We start from the raw sequence: 26,119 nt of genomic DNA, 5'->3' as shown, positions 1-26,119 counted from the left end.
ATATGCATGTGTTATAATTCTGGTGCTTAGCACTGGTCCAAGTGTGTGTTGAATAGATAGATGGAGGGATGAATAAGTGGACAAAAATTATTGAAAATATAGGAAATATAAGGAAATACTAAAAATATAAAACAACTAGGAAATTTTAATTTAAAAATAGTACTTTTTACTGAGAGAGTGAAGCAGGTCTAGAACTCTTTAAAAAATCAATTAGTTAAAAAATAAAAACAGTATTTTAAAGTAAGTCATATGAGTTCTTTTTTAATTTGAATAATTAGAAGAAGCCACTGTTTGATTTGTTAATTCAGAAAGAAACTACACATACTTGATTTCTACTTAATTAACTATAAAGTACTGAGAATATAAAGCTAGACTCAAACTCTAGTAATATAAATACTAATTTTCTATGATTTAACTTGTATTTTGTTATTATTCTGTACTTAATTCATCTATTAAAATTAGCTCATCCTGGGACTTCCCTGGTGGTGCAGTGGTTAAGAATCCGCCTGCCAATGCAGGGGACATGGGTTTGAGCCCTTGTCCGGGAAGATCCCACATGCTGTGGAGCAACTAAGCCCATGCGCCACAACTACTGAGCCTGCACTCTAGAGCCTGTGAGCCACAACTCCTGAGCCCGTGTGCCACAACTACTGAAGCCCGGGTGCCTAGAGCCCGTGGTCCGCAACAAGAGAAGTCACTGCAATGAGAAGCCCGTGCACTGCAACAAAGAGTAGCCCCATTCACCGCAACTAGAGAAAAGCCCACGTGCAGCAACGAAGACCCAATGCAGCCAAAAAAAAAAAAAAAAAGCTCATCCCAATGAAAATGTAACTACAGGATTATTTTAGTTGTGAGCTCCTTTTAGGTGACATATAAATGTGTCTTTAGTTATTATGAGAAGCAGATTTGTCCCTTATGCTTGTTGTATTGTATTCCTTTGTCATTTGTTGTATTTTCCTCTTAGAAAATCCACTTGTTTTCTAATGTCTCAGTGTAAAATAAGTATGGTACATAAGAATATGGTTTTAGCACATCTCAGCAAGCAGCTTTGGCACTGCATCACTGTAAAATGGGTGCAGTCTTACTCATGAACACAACACGTAAACATTTGCACTCATTTTGTCTTTCCCCTTTTCAGAAGAGTGGGAAAGAGGAGAGGGTTTCCTTGGATAGAGTGAGCTGGGATCACCTGGAGAATTCAGCTTTAGGCATTTTCGATCAAACTTATGTTAATCAACTCCCCTCCTCCTGCTGCAGAATCTAGGGTTGCTCTGCCCCTAGTGAATGCTGAAGGGGTACCCAGTGCCCAGTACCTGGCCAGGTCCTCAGGCAGAGGAGCTGAATCCCAGGAGTCCAGCTGTGTGCTGAAAAGAGCCTAATGGGATTGGGAGTTTCCGGTCCTGTTTCCAGGTTTATGGGAACATCTAGCCTTAGGCAAGTCATTTAACACTCAGTAATTCAGTCTCAGGCTTCCCAGATGCCCATGGCATCCCCACAAAATTGCCAAAGTAATAGCACAAAGGGCTTAACTCTACACAGAAAATTGAGGTAAAGACATCCACAAGATCACAGCCAAACAAACACGTTAGAGAACTGTCCTTTACTGATTTCTCTAGAGAGGCTCCGGCTGCATTCAGAGTTTGCATATGAATTGTTACTAGCATTTTTAAAAAAAATATTTATTTATTTATATGGTTGCGTCGGGTCTTAGTTGCACTGTTAGTTGCAGCACATGGGACCTAGTTCCCTGACCAGGGACTGAACCTAGGCCCCCTCCTTGGGAGCACGGAGTCTTAGCCACTGGACCACCAGGGAAGTCCCTCTTACTAGCATTTTAAAGGTTGGAAATGTGCTAATGCTCTTATTACCAAGTAAGCTGGGGGATGACTCAGCAGAAAGGAAAAAGTGTTTCTCTGACCCAGTTGGGTTTGGAAAACTGCTTACATGAAAGGCACTCCATGGGTAAGGTACAATGAGCATGTTGGCATTTGGTTACAGGTTGCTGCATTTAGGAAGTAAGATTATTTATTGAGGACATTACTTTTCCCTGGAAGTGTGTTTGTGCCTAAGTTACGATCAAACATCAATGCTGGGGCACTGATAAGAAAGCATATAATGAACTTCAGAGGTGGATGAGAATAACCCTTACATAATACACTCTTTATGAAGGGAGGTTTGTGTTTAATATTAGAAGGAATGGTATGGGGAGCAAAGAGAATGCTTCTTGTCTTTCCCCTCAGGGAAGTTGTAAAGCTTACATTGCTGCATCTCTTAAAAGATGGATCTTACACACATTTCCTTGTTGTGAGCAACCTCTTCCTAGAGCCTGTGCCAGGCTGAGGGATCCTATGTTGTACTGCACATAGAAGTAAGTATTTCGTTTGAATTAATGGCGTAAATCTGCTTATTTACATATTAAAAACTTTATGTTCTTACCAGTAAAGCAGTATGAATTCAACATTTGACTTTGTACAATCTGTTATCTGTAATAGCTCTCCTTTTCTTCCATTGGTAGCAGAACCCTTCTTTCTCCTACGGGTTCTGAATCATATCATATATACTATCATTGTGCTTTGAAGCCTACTGAACGTTTGTTTTAAATAAATGAAGCCTATTGACCATTTGGAACCTTTAAAATTTTCTTATAATACATGTTGAGGTGTAACTTAGGGAGATGACAGCTAACAATAGTTTTATGTCATTACGCAGTTGATGAAATACTTCAGGTATTTTGTCGTATTTGATCATCAAACATGATCAGCTTAGTGAAGTGTATCTTATAGGTAGGTGTTAATCTCATCTCCATTGTTCAGGTGAGAAAATAGCCTCAGGAATAGCACTGACTTACTACAAAGGCAAAGCTGGGACTTGGTCCTATTTCTTTGTTCTTTCTACCTCATTATGCTACAGAGCAATAAAAAAAATGCTCTGTTAGGCCCTCATGAGATTTTACCTTTTTCCATGACCTTCATTGCCATCTAAAGTGGATCTTCCAATTAACTTTTCCATGAACTCTTAGTCTTTCCTTGTAACACTATCAGAGTGTTAAATATGATTCTGTTGTGCTTGTTTGCTTAGAGGCTTTCTTCTGCATTTTTCTCCCCCTTAAGACTGTAAGCTCCATCAGGCAGATCTGTGTCTAAGAACAGCCCTTGCATAGTGCCTGACACATGATAGGTATCATTCTTCATTCATATATTTTCTTTCAACCAATATCTAATATACACTAGTGTCTCTATATATATATATAGCATTATTAGATTTTGGTTGAAAGAAAATATATGAATGAAGAATGAATGAATGAATAAATATGTAAGTGCATGAATAAATAGGCAGGTAGCTTTCCAATGAAATATTTTTATAACCTAGAATTTGGGCTAATGACCAAGAAGAACCTTTTATAGGCTAAATGTGATGTATATAGTTTTTACTTTAGGGGACTTAATTTGATCAGAATTTGTATAATTGTACACAGTTTAATACTGTCAAGTGTCAAGTGCTGTCAAGTGACAGCTTGTCAAGCTGTCAAATGTTCTATAGCGGTCATCCCCTTCACTGGAGAGGCTTTACACTGATTTCAAAGCAGAAAAGAGGGAAGTATTGCGGTGGTTCTGTGATATACAGCCTGTGTAAGGGTTAGTGTGTATATTTCAAACACCAGTCACTAGTGCCTTTGTACACTCAAAGTTTTGTGTCTAATTGGAAATATATGTGGTTCGAGCTTTTCTATATGATAGGGAAGTTTTGGTGGTTCTTATATTGGGATTCATTGGGCTCTGCATTCACTTTCTGATGGCCGCTCAGCAGTGCAGTGGAACTGCATTGGTTTTCATTCGTTTGCTAGCTTTCCAGCACAGTTTACTTCTGGGCCATTTATGCCAGCCATTAAGAAGATTCTCTAGCTGCAAAATTGGGAAGACTAGGACTAAAATAGGTTTCATCTCTTGGCATTTTGCTCAGTCCTGTCAATTCAAGACGGAGAGCTAGCCTCCGATCTCTGTGGTGGGGGATGTATTGATAGAATTCTCTTATTCCCTTGGTTACCCAGAGACTGCATTAAGAAATAGAAGCCATTTGTAAGCATTAATGCATGTATCCCTTTTTACATTTTTCCATTGAACTTAAGTATCACACAGAAGCGTTAATATAATTAACAAAAACCTTAGCATGCATGGAACTAATGTTTCAGATGAATAGGAATAAGATTAAGATATGAGAATGTCATAGTTCTTTAAAAACTCTAATTTGTGCTTGTCCATTCAATCTAAGAGAGGATATGGATTCTAATGATTACAACATCATCATATTTTACCTCAGTTCTACAATGAAAGAATTCCTTTTATGTAAAATATTTGCTAAATCCTCATGCTATCATTCATGACATGAAATACATTTGTTTTATTTTGAATTGACTTAAAAGGATAACAAAATTTACTGGTTTAAAGCTATATAACTCTGTTTGATACATATGTATAAAATGTTTGTTACTTAATTCAACATCACATCACTCTTCTTTTAAAATTTAATTTTTTGAATTAGATTTTACAATTGATAACTTTAATCAGTAGAGGGAACAACTTTTCTGGGTCACCCATCATTACAAGTTGTTTGTGTGTGTGAATCTATGAGTCCATGCAAACCAAAAATTGTTTTAAAAAGAAACAACAATTTGAGTAATTCATTGTAATATCATTGATTTTTTTCCAATCCTGGTGACTCTAAAAATCCATCTGAGAGATACATCCATATATCAGGTTGAAAGACTAAACTGGTCACCAAGCGCAGTGCCTGTCGTGTAGAATATGCTTGGTAAATACTTGTTAAATGCATTTGTGTAGCACACGACCCTTGTGGTAAAGCTGTATGTTGTGTTTGTTTTATCGGAGAGATTCCCTTATTTGTATGTTTGTCAAGCACATAAAATTAGCCATAGCTTTACACAGAAGGATTCCTGTGAACTTGTCACAGAAAAGACATCTGAATTATGGAAAACAGTGCCATTCCTATGGTCTAGACTAGTGGTTCGAAAGGTATAGACCAAGAAGCCCTCTGTGGTGTTAGATTGATTACAGGGGTTGACACAGATAAGTGCCCTCCAAGCAAAATTTCTCATCATTGGTGTAGTCTGTGCTTTGCCTTTCCAAAGCAGTGTACATACTAGAAAGAGGCTGGGAATAACTGAGTGTATGAGGAGCAGGACTGATTGTGCTGTATTCCTTTTTATGCTGTTAAACATTCTGTGGATAATTCATTGGTGTGAGGCTATATTTGATTGTGCCATTGAATGAGTTTTCATTTCTGAATTTTTCCTTTGGCCCTGGGCACCAAAATTCCCTGTGAGAATGTAATTTCTTGTGGTATGGGCTAAAATAATGGTTGCTTAAGAGAACGCTGTTATATAGAGTGTACATGTGTGCCCCATAATCAGTGTTTCTGCTCAAATAATATTGGAAATTATGTTAGAGAGATGTAAAATAGGTTTCTTTATTGTAGGAACTGTCAAGCCCTTTAATATACTAATGATTTTTGTAAATCTTCAATGAGAGGGGCGAAGAATTCAATATTTAAAATATATGTTTGGGGATTTTTTTCTTTGTGAGGGGATGGTGGACCTTATTAACACTTATTCATGAAGTCTTCTGTAGAACACAGTTTAGGAAATGTGGGTCTAACCGATTGAATTAGAATGAGCTTTAATATGGCCAGTCCCCAGGAATGATAACTGAGGAAATTACTGCATTAACAAAGCCTCTTTTGGTGCCCATGTCCAAACAGCACAGAAGATACAATTCTGACAAAAAATGTATCATTGCATATGGGAATGGGTAATATTTTCTGGAAATGAAGCTTAAGCATTTCATAATTAGATTGATAAAAAACACAAAGATTTTCTTCTATAATAATACTCTCTGTCACATTGAAGGTAGATTCTGTGTTTCAAGCCTTCTTGTTTTCTTGTAAATATTACAGGAGTAAATGATTTAGAAGCAGAGAGAGTTGTGTTGAGCAAGAGAGGATGCAAAAAAGGCTCTTGGGACAACAATAGTAGGTTAATTTTGAGAACAAAATATGTCTCTTTGAGGCTGTTGGGCTTGACCAGTGCTTTCTTGGAAGGCTGGAGATTCCTTCTTGGGGCAGGAAGAACAGGCAGTGCTGTGATTCTGCATTCCACTAGGGAGGGTTGACATGTATGTTTGAATATATTACATAAATAGATATTTATTATAATCTACATATTGCATAAACAGATATTTATTATAATCTACAATATATATTATGTATAATGAAATTATATAGTATACTGTATACTATATAATTTATGTTATTCATATTTATATGTAAAGTAAGATTCTCTTTAAAAATAAGATTCTCTTCGGTTGAAAGGTTCTGGTGATAAACATTTTAACATCCCCTGGAGTAAGACATCGCTAAAATTCCCTGTATGACTAATTCTCTATAGTTCTATGAAGAGTCTATACCTGTTCATGAATAGTCAGTGACAATAGCCCAGAGGGCAGATGTATCTTCTGGACTGTTCCAGAACCACAGGAATATTATAAGAGGACAGTATTGCTCAGTCGGCACTGAGGAGACCCCACTGGGGATCTGGGCTTGACTGGTAATAATGGGTGAAGAAACCAAAGTAGATCCAGAAATGTAGAGGTGCAAAAGTGCTAATTGATTATAAGGATAATAGGTTTTGTTTGTTTGTTTGTTTGTTTCTGGCATTTAGAAGCATAGGGAGCTGGTTTAAAAAAGGAGGGCTCTTGTTTTGGAAATATTATATATCTATAGATTTTTTTCCCCCTAAGTCGTGCTTTATTTATCATTACACTTTATTGCCCCAAAGCTTGTGTTTATGATTGAAAAGCTAGTCTCAAAGCTTGAGCAAGCTCTTTGGAATTTTAATTATCTAGGTAATTTCCTCAGTACTCCAGGCTATTTTACCTTTAGAGACCACAGGGGGTCTAACTCTCAAGATTGCCCTTGGCAGTGGAAAAGAGTTGGTCATCCAAACTCTCAGATTCCAGAAGGGTTTGTGTTAACTTTGGCAAGTCATTCAGACTCAGTGGTCCTCGATCTGATCATTTCTTTTTTAACAAGTATATTAAAATTGATTCTTTAACTTGCCTTCTAGCTCTGATTTCTGTGGTTTCTTAGAGTCTGTGAGCAGTTAAAAACCTAAGGGACCTTCTGTTTGCATTGCACAGACCGCTGCTTCTTATCATTTGATACTGTGTGTAGTTTAATTGGGTATCCTAGTGGTGGTCATCTGGCAGCTTGCAGCCTTATAGTCAAAGCATGGCCCATTTTCCCCAAGTTACCTGTGCTGTGCACTGCAAGCCTGGGACATGTCATACATAAACAGTGGGATTTACAGTCTGTACCCATGGTCATTAATTTTTGTGTTTCAAACATGGTGATGTTTAGTTTTTGGTTTGAATTCAGAGTCACTAATTTATGAGTGAAAACTAGCGGGCTGTTAAAATGCTTCTGTTTTATCCAAACCATGACCTTTCCATTATCATCTAAGAAAAATAACTCAATTTGGAAATGTCAGTTAATGCTACTGGGTACCAAATTGTCCATATTCAGATTTTTCAAAAATTCTACATGAATGTAATTCATGCAACAGTTTTGAGTCTTCTGTGGTATTTCTGTGACATAATTTTAATATTGCTTGAGTTCGTAGTCAGTCGGAAAGGAAGAGGGTGTGGGCTGAGTCAGAGTTACCTGTACTGCCCTCAGTCAGTTTGGGATGATTAGCTAGCATTTCGTGAAGATAACTGTAAGCTTAGACCTCAAAGGTAGTTGCATATTGTGGCCTCTCTACAAAAAATAAAGTTTTTACCATGTTCTACCTCTTTCTTGATTCCTTGCCTCATTTAAAGCAAAATTATTATACATAAAATCCAAGCAAGAAAACCTGTGTGGATATAGGGATAAAGACTTGGGCTTGCCTGAACTAGAGATTGCAAAATGAGATATGTAAAATTGTTTAATTTTATTCTGAAAGAGGAAAAATATGGAAGTGCAAATTATTATATAACTAGGAAATTACCTATTTAGAATTATACAGATCAGAATGTATAGTGTGACTCAAACTTGGATGTGACTCAAACTTGGATGTAATCAATGACCAAAAAAATGTTAATAATTTTCAAAGTGTTTACTTCATATTTATTTACTGTAGGTGAAATCCTGCTAATAATGGATTGTAGTATCTGGTTAGGAGAAATTGTAGCACAGTAAAGACAGTAAATAACCGATTTCCTAACTTAGCACTTAGAAATAATTTATCTACAGTGGTAGCCCCATGCATAGATGTTCCTCAAAGTTTTTTTTTTTCCTTTCTTTCTCTCCCAGAGCAAGAGGGGTATGGCAGCTAGTCTGGACTAGCAAAGTTCAGACATTAAAAGGGGAGACACTTTGTTCCAAGTGTAATTGAGTTAGTGCACTTTGGGTAGCACCAACTCTGAGGACCAGTGTGGGTACAGGTCCTGGGCATCAGCTGGTTTACTGAGATTAAGGTGAAAAGGTCAAATAAGGGGGGTAGATGTCCTTCCTAGTCTCTTGGCTACTTATCTGAATGACATCTCCCCTGATGAGATAAGAAATGGGGGTCTTACCTGCCAGTTTTTCTCTCCATTTATCTTTCTGGGATTTTGAATGAAAAATTTCAGTACCCCAAGCATCAAATTGGCTCAGTAATTTCTCTCCTTTTATCATACCTTTCAGTTTCTAAAACCACTAAGGAAAAGCCTCTTTTTTTTCTCCAACATACTTCAGAAGAAAGCGGAATGAAATTTGTTAAACAAAGGCTGACAGGAAAGCAAGCATCTATTAATTGACATCCAATTTCCTGATATGCCAACCTTTGCCCAAGACTGTACTTGATTACGCAATAATGTGCAAACAGAAAATCGGAATTTACTCATGCTATAGTATTAATAGAAACTGTCAGTTACCCAGGGGAAGGACTCACACATCAGTTTCACATGTTACTGAACTATTGGGTTGGCCAAAAGTTCGTTCGGGTTTTTCCATAACATCTTACGTTGTTAGATGTTATGGAAAAACCCGAATGAACTTTTTGGCCAACACAATATTTTCTGTCAGGTAAGTGTGAGTGTTTCTAGATCACACTTCTATAGAGATTTTTTTGTGTGATTATCTACATTGTAATAGAAGTGGTGAGACCAATAATCATGACAAAACCCTGAAATAGAAAACATCGTAGAATTCTATCACACTGACAGTAGAGCCTGTTGCGATGGTAGAAAACAGGAGTGTAAGGGGCCGATTTTGTGAATATTTATGGCAGAACACTACTTTTGTTGCTTCAGAGTGAAGTGCTATATCTAATTTACACTTATTCTAATAGGTTAGTCCAAAATAAGCTGTATGTATAGATTTTTAAAGTTCCAGGCTTATGAAAGCATCTTGCATTCATAAGTCAACTCTGGAACTAGTTGGGGAGAGGCAATGCAATGAACTTTTCCTTTTTTAATTCTCAAAATAACTAATATAACTTAATAATTCCTCTTGTGTTGTTTTTCATGGCTTTTTGGTTCACCTGTTCTGTGCTGATGAGCATATTCTTGTGCTGTCTCCTTCACTCTAAATACTTCATATTTAAGAGGTGACTTAACTAGTGTATAACTGCTTTCATATGCCAAAGAAACACTCAGCATCATAGATCTAAATGATAATAGTTTGGGCTTTTCCACGTGTCTCCAGTTTAGCACATCTTATCACATGTTGCCTCTGGCACTTCAGACTTGAAACTCTGGCAGGCACTCAGCACCACATGAAGTTGTGCAGAAGCTCAGGAGGAGAGGGTGCTTGCCTGGAGCTCAGGAGTGAGTCACTCAATAATCATCAACCTGTGCAGACGTGGGAGGACAGTGACAGTGAAGGTGGGGATGAGGAAAGAGGAAATGCTGAGAGTGTTCTGAAAAGCAGTTTGGAGGAAAGTGAATAGGACTAGATGGCATGGAAAAGACATAAGGGAGCTATGGGTGGTATTGAAATAGCAAAACATGGTAAAAGTGTTACAAGAAACTGGATTTTTGATTCTTTAAATACTTGAGATACTGGGACATTTAGTCATGTTTAATTAAAGAGTAGATATATGCCAGTTTGTACTGTGCAAAAGAAAAATTAAATTGTTTACTTCTGCTCTTCTTACATTTTCCTTTGAAAAATTGGAACCACTGGGGGTGTTTGAGTTCCTGAATTGGAGCCCATCATCCTCCTGGGGGGCAGCCGCCTAAGGTACAGAGTCACTAAGAGGGTTTACAATCTACTCAGAACCTGTGCCGAAACCCCAGGTGTTTTCAGAGCTGCAGGCCTTACCAGATACTTTGATGCATGTTCTTTTCAGGTGTGATGGGAGGAAGGCAGAAATTCTCCCTTATCCAGCTGTAAATGATCAGAACACCCATGGATTTTTATACATAACACAGGTGACTTTGTGTTTGCATTCCATGTTCTTTAACATTGGGTCAGGTGCAGGAGTGTTCTCTGACTTTATATTGTGAAAAGAAGGCCCACATGGCTGGAGATGTCAGTATGACTGCCTGTTGAGAACTTAGGTTCTCACTGTACCTTTACTGCTTTCACAAAATAGTGTCCACTGTTTTCCAAAATTAAAAAAAAAATTAGTTGCCCACTAAGAAAATTTAGAACAGATAGAAAAATACATTTGGATGTATTTCTTTTGTTTTTTTTTTCATGCACATATGATATGTATGTACTATTTTTTACACACTGTATGCATAAGTTATTATCACGCTTTTCTATGTAACTATGTTATAGAGACTTCCATGCTACTGAACATATTTTACTGATATTTTAAAAACTGTATGGTATTTCCTTGCATGGATGAATAATATACTTAATATTTTCCTATTGAATATTTAGGCTACTTGCTAGACTAAATAGTATTTTGATGAATATCCTTGTGCATGAATTATTATGCATATTTTCCTTGAGAAACATTTCATTAAGTAGGATTACTAAGTCAAATAGTATGAATATTTTTAAGGTGTTTGAGACACATAACTGAGTAGCTTTCAAGAAAGGATCTGCTGGTTTGGGGTCCCACTGATTTGCCTAAAAAATGTTTTATAGCTAATATTCTAGAATAAGTGTATCTTTTGGTAAATGGAAAGAGAATAATAGCTCACAAAATTGAGTTAAACCCCAAAACTATTCTTAACTTTACCATGACTCCAACACAACGTCATCTAACAAGAAAAATATACAAATAATTTGGCTTTATATTAAAATTGACTTTATCTTAATTTTATATTTGGTATTCTGATATATATGTAAGGAACAGCACAAGTTCAGGTCACTGTTTTGAATGAAATAGAATAAATTCTAATTCCCCAAATAACTTTTACATTTGAATACTAGAATTTTCTCAGAAATCATGCCTAAGAAATTGGAAAAAAAAATTATTTTTAGGGGTTTTGAGGTCACAGTTGACCATTTTTACCTGGAAGCCCACATTATCAGATTTTACCACAACATTTAAAATTCAACATAGCCCCATAATTAATCTCAGTAACCGGGCAGAACCTTGATCCTTTGGGTGTTAGAATATGTGGGGCCCCTGGCAAGTGTGGGGAAGTTGAGGGGCCTCGTGTGGGCGGGGCTGGCGTGGTGTGGGTGGGGCCTTGTGTGTGCAGAGTGCGTGAGGCTGATCCGAAGGGCACAGCTGATTAATCTGAGGTTTTGTTCAATGAAGTATTAACTTTACCTACATGGGTAACATTTTTAGGGGACTATTTTTCATAGTTAATGAGGAAAAAATCAGATAAAATTTAATCTGATCCAAAGTTTGCTCTACTGATGCAGAGAAAAAAATTTAAGTGATCATTAACATTTAATCGGAAGAGAATTTAAATCCAAATTATATTTGGATTTTTCCACATCGATTATGAGATGAATGCGTAACCATTTTTCCTCACTGCTCTGATTTGAATCCTGCCATCATGCCCAGAAATAGCATCTCAGTGAAAGTCATTCAGGAACAGCCCCATATTTATAAAAATTTATAAAAATTTTCACCTACCCCGAGCTCTATTTTTTTTTAATCTTCTTTTTACATGAAGGTCACACGTTTGACCAAAGGAGCCATCTGCTTTTGAGAAGACTCTTTTCACTGTCCACTTGTCTTTCTTTCCCATTCTTCTGCCCTGTCAGCAATTTTAGTTTTATTCGTCCTTAAGCACTGGTTCTACCTCTCATCCTAGACACCAAAGAAATCTACTTCAAGTTTCTCTAGCCCTTTAACATGATGGTTGTGTTTAGCTCTTGCCCAGCCTTCAAAACGATGTTGGTCAAAGTGTCACAAGCCTGTCCACTAGCAGAAATGTCTCTGACCACAAGAAGTCTCCCAGTAATTTTATTATTTAATGCATTGTCCTCTCTATGCAGAGCGTTCTCTCCCCTTAAGGCCTCCATTCTCACTTCCCATCTTTCCTTGCTGTTGAACTCAAATTTTGTTTCCCTCAGAAGATTACAGTGTGGGCTTGCAGGATGCAGGGGCCCTTCCCCCGTGTCTTTCTCAGAGGAAGATGTTTCTCCTCCCATCAGAAATTATTCTTGCTCTCTGTGCTCTGCGTTTTGGCTTTTCCTGTGTCCACATTCGCTGTCTCCTTTGCAACATATCTCCCTCTTCATTAGGCTCTTTCCTATAGTCTTCCTATGGGAAAAAGAAAGTATCTGTATATAAAAGAGACACTCCAAGCCCCTCCCTTGACTGTGCTGCCCCTAACTGTTGAATTCTCTTTTACAGATATTTTCCTCAACCATATGTTTCTGGACACTGTTTCTGGGATGAGTATCAACCTGTAGCCCTTGCCTGTGTCCTCGCTGGTGGGTGCTGGGGGTTGTGTGTATAAATGTGGTGATCAGGGATTACTCTCCTGCATATCAAATCTTGGTCAGCTAGGCCTCGTGAATTGTGATTTTCCACCTTGTCATTAAATCCTGAAGATAATTTTCATCTTTTTTCTCTTTCTCTAGTATCTAATTATTCATCAAGTCTTGCACAGTAATTTTGATAATGTATTGAAGACTCCTTTTTTCCCATGACCCTAGTTTGGAGCCCTTAAATGCAGGGATCTCTGCTCTGTCTTAAGTCTGTTATTATCCTCTGTTCTGGTTCCACTTGTGCAGTATGACTACTCGGTTCTTCCTGTCCTTTCCAGGATGGGAGCCCCTAATTGCTCCAGAGTGCCTGCTGGGTGTGGTAGAATGGGGTGACTAGAGTTAATGTCCACCGTGGCTGGGATGCCAAGATTAAGAACAAGCTCCAGGATCTGGGGGAAAGTTCCTGTGGGCTGTCAATGGACATCTTCTCAGCCTCAAGGGAAGAGATTGGAGCTGTTTTGAGGTTCTCAGTACATATCAGAGCCTTTGCCATTTGGTTAGTACAAGGGGCAGGATTTAGGGTTCTTCCTGAGAAAGTGTAAGAACAAAAGAAGTGATGGCCCTGGATGACTGTGTTGAGTATGGACTTGACACTGGGGCCTCACAGAGTTGAAGAGCAAAGCTCTTACCTTGATAAGCCCGATTAGCCCTATGTTTACTCAACTTCAGTTTATTCTAATCCTTAGCACAATGTTAACGTATTGGTCTCAAATTGTTTCACTTGTAGACTTCCTCCCTTTGCCATGTTATGTATCCCTTTACTTCCATATATTCCATACTGTCAGCCATAAATAGATGTTTTAAAACTGAGATTTTTATACTCCAATAAAGAGCTATTAAAAAAAAAAAGTGAGTATTGATAGTGATTCTATTCTGATTGTGGAGATGGCCAGAGTCAGACAAGGACCTATTCTCTCCAAGGATACCAACACCATAAAGAATGCTGTGGGGCAAACATGGAACCATTAAAAACACTCATTACAGAGAGCACACAATGAGTGGGAGGGAGTAATTGTGAAATCGTGAGTCAGCAGGACACAGTCCATGGACTCTTCTCCCCCTTAAATCATCACTTTTACCCTGGGTAACTACACGGTTAAAAAGGAGAATCTCAGAAATAAGAGATGGAAAGAAAGAGTGGGTGTTAGAAAGAGGTTCTTGGTCTGCTAGTTAAGTAACACTGTGTTGTTGAATTTAAAAAAATATTTCAAAGCATGCTGTTTTATACAGAAAATGGTATTTCTTAGGAGGAGCAGGGGTGCTATCTCTGCTAAAAGTCCACATTTAATGTGTACTCTCTCTTCTTGCCAAGTACCAATTAGAAATCAGGTTACATAGCCTATCAGTCAATTAGGGATGGAGATAAGGCTTTCTGAGTGTGGTGTAAAAACATAGTTTTTATTTCTAAAAAAGTAAAAAGCTGAAATTAGCTAGAAAAGGAACAAATTTGACAGTTTAAAATCTAGAAAAGTGGTGGTGAGATTAGTGCTCTAGCCAAATTTCATTTACTGGGATGCTGAATCAACAGCAGAACAGACCCTTAAGAAGTAAGGAGTTCGATATATCAGTGATTATTTTTTCAGGGAACTTGGATAATATTGGGATATGATGAAAATTAGGAGCCAAACATCAAATTCCAAATTAGGAGGAGGAGGTGGAGAGGTGGTTAGTTTAAGATCCTTTATCTCATGACCTTCTATGTCTAGAGAGCTCTTTCACACTGAAGGGAATCTCATCACTGCTCTATTATTACTGTTGGGCCTTGTTCCAGGAGTTGGAAACCATAGACTTTGGAACAATGCGCCTTTCCATCTGCAATTGTTCTGGACACATTCCGGTGCATTTCTAGTTTGTATTTCTACATTGTTGCCAGTGTTGTCAGTTGATATTTAAAAGGTTATTGTGATATTTTAAATATTTGATTAACATGAATTATAAACTATGGTTTGTTAAGGAAAGAAAGGAAGGAATCCCATGAATTCTGGATAACTTTATCATCAAACACTTTTTTTTTGAATTTGCTAGAATGAATACAAATGCTCAGATTTTGGAGAACTCTTACAAAATGCATTGTACAACTTTCAACATTAGTAGTTCATGAATTTTCCATAATCTAGAAAGATTTTGAACAACTAGAGATTTCACTATTCCCAGATACTAATTACATTTTATAAAACATAATTTTTGTGGAAAAAAAGAGCAAAATGCTTCATTGTTATGAGTAGAACTTAAGAAAAACGTTGATCTATTGTAATGAAATCTGAAAATAAAAAAGCTTTGGAAAACATTTATAATTCATAATATTTCTGAGCTTCAGTATATTCTTAGCAAAAATATAGGTTGTCACATCTCTGGCAGTTTTCTCCCATTCACGAGGTAAGCATTTCATGAAATTCTATTTCTTCAACTTAATAGAGTCATTTTACTCTAAAACAGCTCCTTATGTTAACTTTTCTCTTCATAATCAACAATAGCTTACTTAAATCTAATGTAAATTCCATATTTTAGTTAATCTTGAATTCACTTGTCTCTGTGTGTTCAGCCTGCCTCTTATTATCTAACTGGGATGCTGCAAAGATAGGTACCATGCCAGCTGGTTCCTTCACTTGGTAGAAAGCAAAGCAATTTTTAAAGGTATAGTTTATATTTTTCATAAGAAAATAAATTCACATTCCCATTTTGTCATGTAGTTTCTCAGTCTGTGTTGGCAGTACCTTATTGTTCTCTGAGCAATTTCATTTAGAAAGAATTTAAAGGGCAGTGAATGAGGTCTAAGCCTTAGTGTTCTACCACCGCTAACTGAGGGCTTGGGTTGAATGAATAATCTACATCCATAGATTATTATTTTTTTAATAAATTTATTTATTTATTTTTGGCTGTGTTGGGTCTTCGTTGCTATGCATGGGCTTTCTGTAGTTGTGGTGAGTGGGGGCTACTCTTCATTGTGGTGCGCGGCCTTCTCATTGCGGTGTCTTCTCTTGTTGCAGAGCACAGGCTCTAGGTGTGCAGCCTTCAGTAGTTATGGCATGCGGGCTCAGTAGTTGTGGCACGCAGGCTCTAGCGCGCAGGCTTAGTAGTTGTGGTGCACGGGCTTAGTTGCTCTGTGGCATGTGGGATCTTCCTGGACCAGGGCTCGAACCTGTGTCCCCGACATTGGCAGGTGGATTCTTAACCACTGTGTCACCAGGGAAGCCCCATCCATAGATTATTGAAAACCTCATGTTAGTAAGGAGTTTCAAGTTCTTTCACTGGACCTCTTCCAGAGTTGCTAATGAGTAGCAAATGGATTGATTTTGAATTCTAGCTCCTTCTATTTCCTTGCCTTCTTTCTGGTAGAGGTGCTAATAAGCAAAAATGCAACTAAAAGGCGTGAAGACAGAAGGGAAGAATTAAATGAAACTGTTTTTTTAAAAACCTCTAAACAGATTTCTAATTCCAACCAAGATGGAGTAGCCTCATTCCTCCTAGTCTTCCCTCTAGCGACTGAAAAACCGGGTCATAATCCAAAAACAGAAAGATTCTGAAGGTTGAAAGAAGAAGGATGATTGCCTGTGGACCTCAGGACATGGGCAGTGACTTGGTATTGAGTTCCCTGGGTCTTCTTTTTGCCTTTCATGGGTTCCAGAGAGTATACTGGAAAGCCTACTGCCTAGAACTGCCAACAACAGAGAAAAGAAACTCCAAAAAAGCTTCTTAGCCAAATGATCAGGAGAAGGATGACCTAACAGAAACAGAAACTTTTTGATAATACCTATCCTATTTCAGCCAAACACCAATCAAAAAAGGACATACCTCCCTCCCCATGATTTCAGCAGGGTCAAACAGGGAGCTAATCATCTACCTGCTACCCAGTAAAACAGGATAAAGAAGAACTGAACATCACCTCAGTCAATAGGATCTGATTGACATTTAAGGAACACTTCACCCAGCAGAATACACATTCAAGTGCCCACAGAGCTTTCCCCAGTATAAATCATGTTCTGAGTCATAAGGCAAAGAATTCATATCATACAGTTTATGTTTTCTAACCATAATGGAATCAGACTAGAAATCAGTACAGAAAATCAACAGGAAAATCTCCAAATACTTGGAAATTAAACAATAAACTTTTAAACAATCTGCGAGTCCAAGAGGATGTCTCAAAGGAAATAAAAAGATACATAATGCTGAATGAAAACAAAAATGCAGCATATCAAAATTTGTGGGACACAGTTAAAGCAGTGCTAAGATGGAAAGTTATAGCACTAAATGCTTACATTAAAGCAAGGAGAGATCTCAAATCTAAGTCCTTAAAAACAAGAAAAGGCAGATCAAAATAAACCCAAACCAAGCAGATATGAGGGCATTGTAAAGATAAGAGCAGAAATAAATGAAATTGAAAACAAGAAAACAGGAGAGAAAAATTGATCAAATATAAAGTTGGATTTTCAAAAAAGTCAATTAAATTGCTAAATCTTAGACAGGAATAACAAGAAAACACAAATCACCAGTGTCAGGAATGAAATGGGAATTATCATTCCATGTCCTGCACTCATTTAAAGGAAAATAAGGGAATAGTATGAATGAACAGCTTTACACATATAAGTTCAACAACCTAGCAAAAAACGGACCAATTTCTTAAAAATCATAAATTACTAAGACATACCCCAAATGAACGAGATATGAATATTCCATTAGTGACTAAATAAATTGAATTTGTAAGTAGAGGTTCCTGAACAAGAAATCTCTGGGCCCAAATAATTTCACTGGAGAATTCTGGAGTACATTTAAAGAAGAATTAAATATTGGTAATACACAATCTTCTCTAGAAAACAGAAGAGGAGGGAACAGGTCCTGACTCATTTTATAAAGCCAGTATTGCCCTGATACCAACCCAGAGAAAGACAGCACACAAGGAGAAACTAAAGAACAAAATCTCTCAAGAATATTGGCACAAAAATCCTGAACAAAATATTTGCACATCAAATCCAGCAATGTATAAAAGGAATTCTACACCATGACCTGGTGTCATTTATTCTAGGTATGTAAGACAGGTTCAGTAATCACAAATCAATTAGTAACTACCTTGTCAGTTGGCTAAATAAGAAAAAAAAAATCACATGTTATATCAATAGAGACAGAAGAGGCATTTGAAAAATACAACACTCATTCATGATAAAAGTTTTCAGCAAACTAAGAATAGAAAATTTCCTTAACCTGTAGAGAGAATCTACAAAAAACCTACAGTTGTCATCATGCTTAATGGTGAAGGACTGACTGCTCCCCCCCTGAAATTGAGAATGAGGCAAGGATGTCCACTCTCACCTTTCTTATTCTAGCTACTTCAGTAAACCATGAAAGAAGGAAAGGGCATACAGATTGAAAAGGAAGAAATGCAAATGTCCCTATTACTAGATGACACCATTGTCTATGTAGAAAATCCCAAGAAATCTACATAGAAAGTCCTAGAACTTATTAGTTCTAGGTCTTAGGATATGAGGTCAGCACAAAAATCAGTCACATATCTATATAGTAACAGCAAACATATGGAAACTGAGATTAAAATAAAAACTTTCAAACTCATTCCAAGAAAGTTAAATACTTAGGTATAAACTTAATAAAACAGGCACAGAACCTGAATGCTGAAAATTATAAAATACTGATGAAAGAAATAAAAGACCTAAATAAATGGGGAAAACTACTGTTTGATAAATTAGAAGACTCACCATAGTAAGACATTGATTCAAATTGATGTATAGGTTTTATGCAATTGCTATCAAAATCCCAGAAAGACTTTTGTTGACATAGATAAATTTATTCTAAACCACATATGGAAAGGCACAGGGGCAAGGAGAGCTAAATAAAATTATCTTCAAAAAAGAAGAAAATAGTGGGAGGGAACACTCTCTACAATATTTGTGATTACTATGTAACCACAAGTCGGTGGGTTTTGGTGGAAGGATAGACCTATAGATCAGTGGAATAGAATAGTGAATCTGGAAATAGACCCATACACATATGCCCAAATGATTTTTAACAAGATTCAGAAGCAATTTAGTGGAGGAAAGATGGCCTTTCCAACAATGGTGATGGAGCAGATGAACTTTGACCTAAACATCAGATATATATAAAAATTCACACAAAATCGACTTTAGAAGAAAACACAGAATATCCTTAGGACCTAGGGTGAGGGAAAGAGTTCTTAGACTTGACACCAAAGGCATGATTCATAAAAGGAAAAATTGGTAAATTGGACCTAAGCAAAATTAAAACATTTGCTCTCCAAAAGATTCTGTGAAGAAGATGGAAGGACAAGTTATGTACTCCGAGAAAATATCTGCCAACTATATTTGACGAAGGACTTGGATCTAGAGTATATAAATTAGAAATTAGAAAATGGGCAAAAGAGATGACAAGCCATAAAATAAGCACATGAAAAGATGTTCAATGTCTAAGCACCTATCAGGATGGCTATAATAAAAAAAAGGTGGCAACATTCAATACTGACTAGAATGTGTGGAGAAACTGGATAACTCATACATTGCTGGTGGGACTGTAAAGTGGTAAAGCCACTCCAGAAAGTAAGTTGACAGTTTATTGTAAAATTAAATATGCAGTAACGACATAACTCAACAGTTACACTCTTCAGCATTTATATTCCAGAGGAATGAAAACCTGTCACGCAAAAACCTGTAAATGAATATTCATAGCAGCTTTATAATGTAATAACCCCAAATGGGAAACACACCAAATAGACTGCAATGGGTGAGTGGTTAAACAAACTGTGCTCTATCCACACCTTGGAATACTACTCAGCAATAAAAAGGAATGAACTGTTGATGCACACAACTTGGATGGATCTCATGGAGTTATGCTTTTGAAAAGCCTAATCTCCAAAGGTTATACACTGATTCCATTTACATAACAATTTTGAAACAAATTGTAGACAAAGAGGGCAGATTAGTGGTTGCCAGTGGTTAGTGATGGAGAGGGAAGAGTGGTGGTGCGTGCAGTTACAAAGGGGGATGCGAGGGTGGTATGTAATGATGGAACACATCTGTATCTTGATTGTGGTTACACAAGTCTCCACATGTGATACAATTGCAGAGAACTATAACCGCCACACCCCAACCCCACAATACACACATATACAAATGAGTGCGTGTGAGCCTGGTGAAATCTCAGTGAGGTCTGTGGATTGTACTGATATCAATTTCCTGGTTTTGCTGTTACACCACAGTTATGCCAGATGTTACTGCTGGGGGAAACTAGTTGAAGGGTACATGGAACCTCCTTGTACATTTTTTTCAATTTCCTATAAATCTATAATTATCTCAAAATAAAAATTTTAAAAATTCTGAAGACTATGTGTATATATGTACACATATAAATATACATATGTAAATATAAATAAGTGAAATGTTTCTTTTATTTATTAAGTGAAATGTTTCTTGAGAATATAACTTGAGAATTGAAAGTATGAGTTTCAAAGTCGTGAGCTTGATACTGGTTATTCAAGTTTTAATCAAAGTTTCTGTTATTGTTGAGTTATGTTGAAAATAATTTCCACTCTAGCTGATAACTGTATCTCAGTAAGGAAGCATAGTTTAAATTTTAAAAAAAGTGAAAAGAAATGGGAATAACAAAAGTCGTCATCTGTCCATACAGCTTATCTAATTTTCTAAGTGAAATATCTGAGAATTTTCATGCTTAATCTTAGTATCAAATGTGGTTACTAAATGGTGAGGCCCTGAGCTGTAGTAAGTTGAGTGGAGAAGAGCACGCAGACTGTGCTATTTTTATATGCCTCATTCAGAAAACCTCACCTGCGTAGAAACCTTTCTCTTCAGGTTGTGCTGAGCTTTGCTGGTTTTTTAAATGGGAGACGATCTCAGGCACACGAGAAGGGGAATTAAGTACACAGGACTTTACTTTTGGTGACTAGCACTGTTCTTTCCCCTCAGCTTCCTAATTTGTAAATGTAACCTCCTTCCTACTTAGTGGGAAGAGCCGAGAAAGGACTTTCTTTCAAAGACACCTGAAATGTACTAGAGATGAGTGCTCAGTGTGTCCACATTCCTGTTGATGTGAGTGTGCTTTGTCATTCATCTCTGGTGAAAATCCAGTTGCTTGTTAAGACGGTACAACATAGATGTTCATAGGGAGGAGTGAATTGGCAGAGAATCATTGTCATGCCAGAAAATGGCCATTTCCTGTTCAGGCTGTCATGTTGCATTTTGCTTAGTAATGAAACAGACAGAAAAACTAAAATGATGTTCACTTTTCCCACAATTTTGAACTTTTTTGTTCTAGCATAGAATATTCATGGAGCTAATGAAATTTTATAGGAATGCCAAATTATATACTGGCATCTTTCTGAATCAGAAAACATTTATAATAATACCAATAATCGAGCACCTGCAATTCTAATAGGTAAAAGATTGTACAGATAAACTTTAATAGCCAGCTGACATAGAAGAAAACTGAGAGTTTAATTTCTCCAACCCACATAGCTTGCATGGAGCCAAGATTCAACCCCAACCTGAAATCTTTCTACTATGGAACTGAATGCCTTTCGGGTACAGAGCTTGGGTTAAGGATTTTGGAAGGAGTGGAGATGGGAGGAAAGAGGAAAGGATATCCATTCCATGTGTACCATCTGTTTTTGAGGAAAATAAAGTTCAATGACAATGTAATGGTGATGGAAAAGCTTAATATTTTATAGATGTTAGTTATTCTCAAATTAATATATAATTGAAATAAAATCTCAATTATCTGAATTTTGGATAAGAACATGATAAATTGATAAAGTTTATGTAGCAGAATAAATGGGTGAGAATAACAATAACAGATTGGGAGAAAAAGATTAATTATGGGAACTTTCCTTCCCAGGTATTTAAAAGGTAAATTGCAGCAAGGATGATGTAGTAAATCATGGAAGAGAAGAGAAAGTCCAGTAGGAGACACGTTCATATATGGAAAATGATGTTTCAAACCAGAGGCAAAAGGTTTGCTGTAAAAACTTTACTCGATTTTCTACCTCATGCCATTTATAAAATACCTTCCTTATAAAATCTTGCACATGTTTAAAAACTTGGGAAACATATAAGAGTATATTTGGACTGCATTTGTGAATTTAAGTTATAATCCTAGGGTAGAAAAGTTTTTTTTTTTTTTAAGCAATACATCAAGACCCCACACTATAAAGAGGAAAGAGTTGAAACTAAAAATTGGATAAAGTATGTACAATACCCATGGCAAACAGTAAATATCCATTGTAGTAAAAGGACTCCTAGACTTAGAAGACATCAGAGAGCTGATTTTGGTAAATGACCCAACAGACAAGCTATAGAAGAAACATGGGTGTCAATAGTGTAGTGGAGAGGCAGGCAATATGGGTAAAATGCTTAGGGAAACACAGGGAAGCAGGAGGGACAGATCATTATTAATCCAGCATTACTAAGGCTGTAGGGAAGAGCACTTCTGAGCACTTGTAGGAGTACATGATGGTATGTTAGATAACGGCCAGTTTGACATGAAATAGTGTATTTTAAAACTTGCATACTTTTAACTGAGAAATTGCATCATGAGAGTTTTCCTCTGGAAGCATTTGTATAATTGTTACAATGATAGTTGTACCATTCTTTACAACAGTGAGAAACTGGTAAGTAACTAAATGCCCCAGTGGGGGAGGTTGTTAAATAAGGGTGGATACTTTCAGACAGTTGAATACTGTAAGACTCCTCAAAGAATGAGGTGCATACACATGATGTGGTCTGCAATTACTTGCAAAACAGTGTGCATAGTATGAACATAAATTTGGAAGAGATATGTATATGCATTGGACATGGTCAGGAAGGATATTCATCAATTATACTGTGTTTTATTTAACATTTTTGGAGAATGTCAAGGAGATGGGATAATAGGATAATTTCATTTATAATTTTTTTTTTTTTTAGTTTTATGGCTGAATGACATGTTTTCTGAGTGGAGATTAGAAGTACTGGACAGCAGACTGGTGGGTCTTATGTCTCAGTATTTGGTAACAGCACTTGTGCCCAGTGGAATGTCTGCAATATTTATTCTCCTTCTTTCTCTGATAAGAATACATGGAAATCACTGAAAGCAAGTATTCATTGTGTTACAGGGAATTCATGTCAGTTCACCCAAGGCTTATGTATTTTTCGTTCTGACCCTAAGCTTGGAAATGCAAAGAATAAAAGATAAAAAAGTAGCAAGAAATGAAGACCATATATGTAGTGCTTGCTATGTGCCAGGTACTCGTATAACGTACTGGAGTCCACACACTCACCCTGCCCTCAGCCCTATGAAGTAAGTACTGTTGTCATCATGCCATTTCACAGGTGAAGAAACTGAGGCATCCATGAGATTTTTATTGCTGCAGACCCATAGCCAGCTGGAATTCGACTGGGAGTCTGTACTCCTTACCTTGGCTGTTTGCTTCTCCCACTACCTCTACCCTCCAAGTACCTCCGGGAATGCACGTGTGCATGTTCAGGAACTGGGAAGATTCCTTATATCTTATCATCCAACTGGGAGGCTTTGAAAGGGGGAGAGGGCATTGTTAGTAACCATTATGGGACAAGCAAGAGTGAGCCAAGGCTGCTCTGGGGACAGAGACAGGTGAGCCTCCTGTGCAGGTGTGGAAGCAGTTGGCAGCAGGGTCTGTATTCAGATGAACCACTGGACGACTGCTCTTGTGTACATCCCCTTCTATTTTCTGAAGATAAAGAATAGATCTTATTTTAACCTCAATTTCCCCCTTTCTATTTTATAAATTTCTATTAATCTTTTCCAAATAAATCCCCATATACTACTTTTCCCAACTTACGGTCTACACACACCAAGTATTTATTATTGAGAAGTACCTGGTCGGTGAGAAAAGGAAGCTCTGTCCATCCTGGTGCTCACACCTCCCCTACATCCTGCCTGTCTGGTTGGTATAGAAAGTGAATAAACTAATGCATTAATTTTCTCAACAAATATTGATTGAACACCTGCTGACCCTATAATAGATTTCTGATTTCCCAGAAAAATGTTGGAACAACCAAATACTGTAAACAAGGAATTTCTTTCAATAAGGATAAAGCGGGCTTCCTTGGTGGCTCAGTGGTTGAGAGTCTGCCTGCCGATGCGGGGGACATGGGTTCGTGCCCCGGTCTGGGAGGATCCCGCATGCCGCGGAGCGGCTGGGCCCGGGAGCCATGGCTGCTGAGCCTGCGCGTCCGGAGCCTGTGCTCTGCAACGGGAGAGGCCACAACAGTGAGAGGCCCGCATACCACAAAAAAAAAATAAGGATAAAGCTATTTTGATTTTTTAAAAAGTTAACTCTTCCTTGTGCTAACTGATCCCAATTTTAGATTATCTATCTATCATCTATCTATCTTTATTCTTCAGTAAATCAAAATATTTATGTTAGCAGGTACATGAGAACTGACCAGAAGAATCTCTTCCTGTTGGCTTGCAAAATTCATCTATGCTTTCAGTTTCTATCTTGATGAAAATGTTTACATTGACCTAGCCAAAGAAATAAAATTTATCTGTATTTCAAAACATTTAATGATTGATCTTGCTATACTCTTATTTTCCATATCCAGTCCTGTTTTGCGTAGTGCGTTCTTCTTCCCCTGGGCTGTCACGTCATCACTGCATTGGAGTTCCCAGCCTTTTGAAGCAGACAGCAGAAACCACACAGACACGGATTATTTTTATAGTCAAACATTCCACAAGGAAGCGCCCATTGCCTCAGCTGTGTTAATGGTAATAAATGTCCAGCGTTTCTTTGCTCCTCCTGGAGTGAGCACATTGACATGACCCAGAATGTCAGAGGGCAGTGACGGCCCCTGGAGGCCTGGTGGTGACACAGGAGGCTAACTGAGGAAATCAAGAAGGTCAAACCCAAAGGGAAAAGTGTGTGCTTTGCCAGTTGTTGTCCTTCCTGGAAAATGCACTCTCTTCAGACCAAACCTGGCGAACACTGGCGACCGCGTCTGTGTGTCTGGGGGTGTCTCAGGCACCCAGCATCTTCAGACCGATCCTCCCTCCAGATCGAGGCCTGTTGTTATCTTGTTATCCGGTCCTTCAGTCAGTATTCACCTGCTACCTGCCAGTCCTCACAGGAACCGTGTGATGTTCAAATGGAAAAACATGCTAACTAGTTAATTACTTTGCTCTAGGTTCCAGAGCTACCCTGTGCTTCTGACCCACAGCCCTTAGCTGTTGGCCTTTCCCTGGAGGAATCAGCCTTCCTCCTGGAGGCCTGGGGCTTTCCCAAGCATAATGAAGGTGGTATGGTGTTTTCATCACACTCTCGGTGGAAGATTTCTGGTAGAAACATGTAGCTAACAATTTCAGAGGGAGTAATCCTCAAGACAGCAATTCCCATCATGTTTTATTATTTCCTTCCCGATAAACTGTTGATAAAGGAAATTCCATTATACCTCACTTTAAAACAAAGTATAAGAGTTGCCTTGTAATTTTATCATGTGGCTGGATAGTATATTTCTCTTCTGCTTTATACTAATGAAGAAATAATTTTCTGTAATTCCACCAAGGATACTGGCTTATGTAAGTAGCTTCTACTTAAAAATTTTTTTTTTTTAATTTATTATTTTTTTTGGCTGCATTTTGGTCTTCATTGCTGCACGGGCTTTCTCTAGTTGTGGTGAGTGGGGGCTACTCCTTTTTGTTGTGTGCGGGCTTCTCATTGTGGTGGCTTCTTTGTTGCGGAGCACAGGCTCTAGGCGTGCAGACTTCAGCAGTTGTAACACGCGGGCTCAGTAGTTGTGACTCACGGGCTCTAGAGCGCAGGCTCAGTAGTTGTGGTACATGGGGTTAGTTGCTCCTGGGCATGTGGGATCTTCCCGGACCAGGGCTCGAAACTGTGTCCCCTGCACTGGCAGGAGGATTCTTAACCACTGCACCACCAGGGAAGCCCAGTAGCTTCTGTTTTTGAAGGGCCTTCAAACATGATGGAAGTCTTTGTGTTAATGAATAATTAGATCTATTTATCTATCTATTGATCAATCTATCAGAAGTTGATTTTTCCTTATAACCAACTAAAATACAGTGTTGACCTCGTTCCCAACACACAAATATCATTAACTACCCATTTTAGCCACTTTTGTGCATCTCTGTAAGAACAGCCCTAAGTGGTGTGCTGGCTCTCCTT

The 26,119-nt window shown here is 37.8% G+C and overlaps 1 protein-coding gene and 1 long non-coding RNA gene across 3 annotated transcripts in view; both read left to right on the top strand.

The window, feature by feature from the left end:
* Positions 1 to 26,119, top strand: part of GABRB3 (gamma-aminobutyric acid type A receptor subunit beta3) — a 231,380-nt gene that overhangs the window by 5,692 nt on the left and 199,569 nt on the right. The window lies entirely within an intron of this gene.
* LOC141277868 (uncharacterized) lies at positions 21,872 to 24,613 on the top strand. Its single transcript, XR_012329734.1, has 3 exons — positions 21,872 to 21,935; positions 23,075 to 23,259; positions 24,546 to 24,613. It is a non-coding gene; the product is annotated as an uncharacterized lncRNA (long non-coding RNA).

The sequence above is a fragment of the Tursiops truncatus genome, chromosome 2, assembly GCF_011762595.2.
Source record: "Tursiops truncatus isolate mTurTru1 chromosome 2, mTurTru1.mat.Y, whole genome shotgun sequence".
NCBI lineage: Eukaryota > Metazoa > Chordata > Mammalia > Artiodactyla > Delphinidae > Tursiops > Tursiops truncatus.
This window is presented reverse-complemented; position numbering and strand designations above follow the sequence as displayed.